General features: G+C 55.9%; 1 long non-coding RNA gene across 1 annotated transcript in view; it reads left to right on the forward strand.

Annotated features, from left to right (window-relative positions):
- The window catches only part of LOC121032609 (uncharacterized), a 31,441-nt gene extending 26,883 nt beyond the window's left edge, over nucleotides 1–4,558 (forward strand). The window contains exons 2-3 of the long non-coding RNA XR_005791384.1: nucleotides 1,174–1,356; nucleotides 2,904–4,558. This is a non-coding gene — a long non-coding RNA (uncharacterized LOC121032609). The remainder of the gene's footprint in view (nucleotides 1–1,173; nucleotides 1,357–2,903) is intronic.
- The last annotated feature ends 1,657 nt before the right edge of the window (nucleotides 4,559–6,215 follow it).

Here is a 6,215-nt window from a genome sequence, read left to right on the forward strand (position 1 = left end):
CATTTTCCTTGTACTTTACAAGAAGAAGGAACGAAGGAGTATAAAGGAGCACATTAAACGTTGACTCTGTCACAAAGTTCCGAGCAAAACCTTTCACAGTCTTGTCTCGGTGAGAAACTGGGGCCCGTTTCTGTGAACCGAGCTGCAGGGTGGGGTCTGGAAGGGCCGGGTGCCCTGGCGGCAGTGTCGTGGCCCAGACACCGGCTATTCTGGCCTCGTTATGGAATTATCGATTACTAATACTCAATGCAGAGCCAACGTGCGGGGGTTCTGGGCCCTCTGGCTGAATCTCACTGCATCACAAAGACTGTGGAAGAACCCAGAACGTGTCAGGTTGTGATGAACCCACAGTGGTTATAAGTCAACACTTCATCCCCCGAGGGAGGTGGGCGCACGGGGGGGGGGGGGGGGGGGGACTGTCGCCGAGCCACCAGCCGTGGCACGAGCACCACAGGCGAACCAGGGAAATCACTCCGTCTTCATGGATCGTATCGGAGGAGCCTCTTCTGGAGAGTGAGACTTTCCCCTCTCATGGAGAGAGTTTTGAAGAACTATTTGATTTCCTAAGAGGGAAATAGAAGTTCAGGAACAAAATGTGTTTTTCAGGATGGCTTCTTTCCAACGACCTTGTGTATTTCATTTTGCTGTTAATTTTACTTTGGGCAAACACAGTGATGTCCCAAATCTGTTCTCGACGCTCACTGCACATTATCATTAGCATCTCATCCCAAATTCCAAGTTAAATATTGTCTTCATTGGAAAGTGGTTCCTCCGCAGCCCTGTTGCATGACCCACCCCCTGCTCCTGTGGAGCCTCTATTTTTCTCATCAAAAATCCCAAAGTCAGATTCATTCCCTCATGTTTCACAAGGAGTGCGTCACGGGAAGCCAATCACGATAGCTTTGAGCTCTTTAGTTTCCAAAAGGACACAGAGTGGCAGTTATTTTTCAGGGCAAAGAATGAGAACAGATCAAGAGGACCGGACTTTGTGCAGTTTGGGGTGGGCTGTGGGGGAGGGTCTCCCTGTTCTCCCCACAGGAAGACTCAGTTTGCAAAATTTTCTCTTCTTTCCTTCCTTCCTTCCTTCCTTCCTTCCTTCCTTCCTTCCTCTCTCTCTCTCTTTCTTTCTCTCTCTCTTCTTTCTTTCTTTCTTTCTTTCTTTCTTTCTTTCAGAAACAACTCAGAGCAAACGTTTTAGAGAACGTGGGGAGAACTAACTAGAGCAACGGAGAATCCCCTGACGACCCATCATCCAGCTGAACGAGACGGATACGTACGCATGTGCAAACGTAAACTGTGCTCCAGGAGATGATGGCATCACACCCTCCTGGTGGCCCCTGTCTTCTCGCTTTCTTGGTTCGTGCCCCGCCCTCTGTGCCTTTTCCACCGTGAGGCCGGCCGCTTTGATGGCAATCCCGATGTCCAGCGCAGGCGTGAGTGAGCTGCGTCGGGCCCCCCATGCTCATCCACGGCTGTAAAAGCCGGCTCGGAGGAGGCCCGGGGCTCTCGGCGAGCTTAGCCAAAGAGGTGACCGGGAGGGTGTCTGGGCGTGACAAAGGCACAGAGGGCAAAGGACCGGCCCACGTTGGCCGGTCGGGATGCACACACCTCAGGCCCTGGAGCGGCCGCATCGCGGGAAGGTGCGGTCGGGGCAGGGCTGAGGGACAGTCAGCTGGTGACTCATCCCGTGGCAGGGGCTGGGGGTGCTCCCGTTAGGGCGCTTTGAAGCCACTGCAAGGTCACGGCTAAGATGGCATAATTGGGTCTATAGATGGGAAAGATCACGGCAAGGCTGTGTGCAGGGGGCCAGAGTGGGCTCGAGGAGGCCAGCTAGGAGGGGGTCGTGGCTTGTGTGCCCGGCAGCACCAGCCTCTGCTTCGGCAGCGGCATTTCCTGAGGCAGGAGTGTCAGTGAGACAGCAGGTGCCGCGGGCAGTGGGGCCGGGGAGGGGGCAGGAAGGTGCTGGAAGAAGGGACACATTCAATTAAAGGAAGAGGGTACAGGTGCGGTGGGGAGGCTGGGGGCCCCTGGTAGATGGAGAAATGAGAGGGACGTACAGTGACTGTGACCACTCCTCCTCCACCCCCTCCGCACACACACATGCACACACACGCCTGTGTCCACACACACACGACACACACACGTTTCTCTGTGCACACACACACGCACACACGTGTGTTTCTGCACACACATGCACACACGCATCTGTGCACACACATGCACATGTGTATCTCTGTGCACACACATGCACAAGCCTATATCTGCACACATATATACATACACATATATACTCCTACACACACACACACGCACACACCTACATCCGCGTGCATCCATATCTACGTGTGAACGATTCACACACACGCACAAGCACAGAACCCAGGATGCACGAGGGTCTAAGGGGACAACGCAAGCGTCCATTGGGTGAAGGAAGGAATCAAAAAGAAACGATGACTTTGAGTTCTCTTTGAGTAAAATCCTAGGCCGTCTTTTTATCTTCTGGTTACACAGGTGTAGGAAGTAATAAATGTTTAACGGGCTCAAGGAGCCAGGAAGCAGCGATTGTGGAAGTTGAACAAGTTTTATCTGGAGGTGGTCAAAATCACATGACTGGTCGGTGAGGGGGGAGCCCCCACCCCGCACACGTCTTTGTTTCCAACCTGGAGGCAGCAGTTACCCTGGCTTCTGACTTTCCCGAAGAATGCAGCCCAAGCTTTGTCTTGGGAGGTTTTCCCGTTAGTGTTAAAATACACACATTTCTCTCTGCACAAAACACGGGCCTCGTCCGCACACATTTAAAAAAATCACACATGGTCTCATAGTCTGTCCCTGGGGAAGGATCTTTTCTGATCAGGAGGGTCCTGAAGAAATGCAAGTTTACGTTTTTTCTGGTTCGCTTCCAGTTGCTTCAACAGAGATGGAGAATCTCTCTCTCACCACCGCATTTCCACAGAGCGATTGAAGCCTGACACACGGGACAGGGGAGGCACCCGCCCCCCGCATCCGCGTGCGCTCAGGGCCGGGTCGCCGGGCCACGGGGAGGGCTCCCCAGGTACGCGGAGGTCCACTCTCCCGCCTCTGAATCTGATGCTTCTCCTCTCTTTCCGAAATGGTAATTGTCTTTTGCTTAGTTAGCAATTGCACTGGAGACTGTGGCCTTTGGACATTTGGGGAAAACGTGTGATGTGAGATTCATTCCCTGGAGGGGACTGAGCTGTAAAGGGTTAAGTCACTATGGGTAAAGTCTCCCAGCTCTCTGAACTCTGCTCGAAGAACTTCTTGTAAAAAAAGCTGGCACCTCAATCATTTTTTTTCCAAAAATATCATTTTTTTTTCTGAATCAAAAACAACGCAAGCACGTTTTAGAAAAATTGGAAATGAGAGACGTGCGAAAAGCTAAGGCATCTCCCACTACTATTTCATCCTGAGACACTGTGCCAAAATTTTGTGCCACCTGCTCACAGGTACGTGAACCTGCAAAGGGTCCACACCGGCACGAGAGAGCGCGTCTTCTCCACCTTGCTCACTGTTGGGAGCGGGAAATTGGCCGTCGTGGGAGAATTTACTCCTCAGAGATTGTCGCCACTCTTTCTCTTTTCGCACACCAGCACACCACCGTCCTGTCACACGCATGTAACACAATTAACATAAACTTTTGCTCCCCTGAAATTTAGGATTTTTCCAGTGACTTGCCATTGTCATAATTGTGAAGATCTTGTACGTAAATCTTTCCCCACATTTCTGCTTGTTTCCTTAAGAGACCATGCAGGACGTGGAGTTTTAGGGTCAGAGAGTAGGAGCATTACTAAGGCCCTCGATGCACAGCTTTGAATGACTTTCCAGAAAGACTGACCCCGTTTCTATCCATAGGAGCAGGTGTGTGAGTGTCCTACACCTGTTGGCCTCAATTATCACCGTCTCAAACAACCCTCCCTAATTCGGGAGGAGGCACAGCATGTCACTGTAGCCTTAATTCATGTCTCAAGTGATTAGCGAAGGTGAATTTTAAAAAACGTGTGTGGGCCACATGTGTTTCCTTTCCTGTGAGTTCTTCGTGTCCCAGTGATTCAAGCCGCAAATGCGGAAGGAGGCGTTCACGACTGTCTACGGCGCTCACGGACGTTAGAGCTCGCTGGTTGGAGTGGGTCTGGATGCTCGTCACCCGCTTTCCAAGTCACGTGAGTGGATGGCGCTCGCTGGCGGTGTGGACCACGCCCGGCCCGGCGCCCACCGCGGGGGGCCTTCCTGATCCCATCGCTCTGTGCAGAAGGCACCTTGGGTCACAGGGATGGGGTGAGTGTCGAGACTCTTGTCCAAGAGCCGTTTGGTTGCTCTTTGGACTCAGTGACGACTCCACACAGAGTAACTCTGAGTGCGGTGAGACCCGACTTCACCTCACACACGTGGTTCGCAGGCCTGGAAACCACAGGGGGCTTAGAGTTACCTTCCGGAAGCTCCTCAGTCATACCAGCAGCCATCGAGCATGAGGAAAACTGGGTCCGATTTCTGGAAACAATAACACACGTGGCATTAGGGTCTCGGGGCAGGAGGCGAAAAGAGGGATTGAGTGGACACGTGTGTGTGGGAGGGGCACACACACGTGCGATTTCATGGAGGGAAGCTGCCAGCCGGGCTCCGGGGTCAGAATGGGCTGGTGACGAGGACATGGTCCTCCACCACTGAAGTTCCTGGACACTGCTCCTCTAGGAAGGCACGGGCACGGACCCCACAGACGCCCGGTCCAGCCTCCACACTGGACTCAGGATGCTGCTGGGGACACTTGAAAGGACCATCTGCTTCTCTCAGACCTCCTGCTGCTGCTGTCACCCTGGAAGTTCCGGGAAGGTCCCCATCCATCAAGGGGGAGGGGGCCCCTGTCCACCAGGGGGGAGGGGCCCCTGTCCACCAGGGGGGAGGGGCCCCTGTCCACTGGGGGGGGCCCTGTCCACCAGGGGGGAGGGGCCTCTGTCCACCAGGAAGGAGGGGCCTCTGTTCACCAAGGGGGAGGGGCCCCTGTCCACCAGGGGGGAGGGGCCTCTGTTCACCAAGGGGGAGGGGCCCCTGTCCACCAGGAGGGAGACCTCCAGTGCAGTGGCAGGTGGGGGAGCTGGGCAGCAGGTCTGTAGCGGGCGGTGGCCTCTGCCGAGTTCTCTCACCCTTACTCGTGCAAGATGCCGAGGCCGGACGTGCAGGAAAACGAAGCTGGAGACACGATGTGCGCTGACGACCCTGCACCTTTGTTTTCGGCCTTTGGGGGCAGCGAGGAAGCGACGCCCGGCTCGTATAGCCTCCGGACCGTGTGGGCGGTGAGGGCAGAGACACCTTCCTCACCGCTGGGTCCTCGGCACCCAGCACGCGGCGGAGGCCTCGCAGATCTGCGCAGCGCCAGGCTGTGCTACGGCGTCTGGTCACACAGTAAAGCTGACGTTCTCTGGGGGAAGGGCCCCGGAACTTTCCACAGCAGGAAGTCCGGCCCCCTGGGTCTGAGTCAGAGCGCAGGTGCTTCGGGTGGCCCTGTCCTCCAGGTACCCTCTCTGCGCAGAATACGAACCCGCTCTGAACTTCCGTCATCGGGGAACTGCGCCTTGAGGGCTGGGACCAAGCTCAGGGAGAAGCCTCTCCTTGAGTCTACCCCGGACCCCGCAGCATCCGAGTGGGAAGACGCCCCGTGGTGACCGTTTCTACTCAGCACAAGTCTCCCCTCGGGTCCGGGGACACCACAGGTCCACGGTGGCCACATGTACCTCCCTCGGGACCTCCGGGTCACACGCCAGGCCTGCCGCGTGTGTGCGAGGTCCTGGCTATTTTGGGGGAGGGGGAGGACGGCCCAGGGGAGCGTCCCTCTCCCCCAGTTTACTCATCACACACACCCGCCCCTCTCGGCTGACTCTGGGAGACACGGCTGGAATCTGACCTGAGGGTTTCCTTGTCCGGAGTCCCGGTCACCTGCACGCTTGTGTGGCCCGTGTGGAGGAGGCCACGGAAGCCTGGCGGCCTGTGCACGTTGCAGGGAGGGCTGGTGTCCACGTCGACGTGCCGCGCACCCTCTCAAGGTGCCACGGTTTGCGAGGCTGGGCTGTCAGCGGGAGCCTGCGGGCTCCGAGGCCCCGGACTATCTAACAGGCACGCACCACAGTGGGTGACTGGGGCTAAGACAGAAAGCACACCCATTTCTCTTGACAAGTAAGGGTGTGACTTTCTCCCGTGGCTACTAG

Source organism: Herpailurus yagouaroundi, unplaced genomic scaffold, assembly GCF_014898765.1.
Source record: "Herpailurus yagouaroundi ecotype Mexico unplaced genomic scaffold, PumYag 142, whole genome shotgun sequence".
Classification (NCBI taxonomy): Eukaryota; Metazoa; Chordata; class Mammalia; order Carnivora; family Felidae; genus Herpailurus; species Herpailurus yagouaroundi.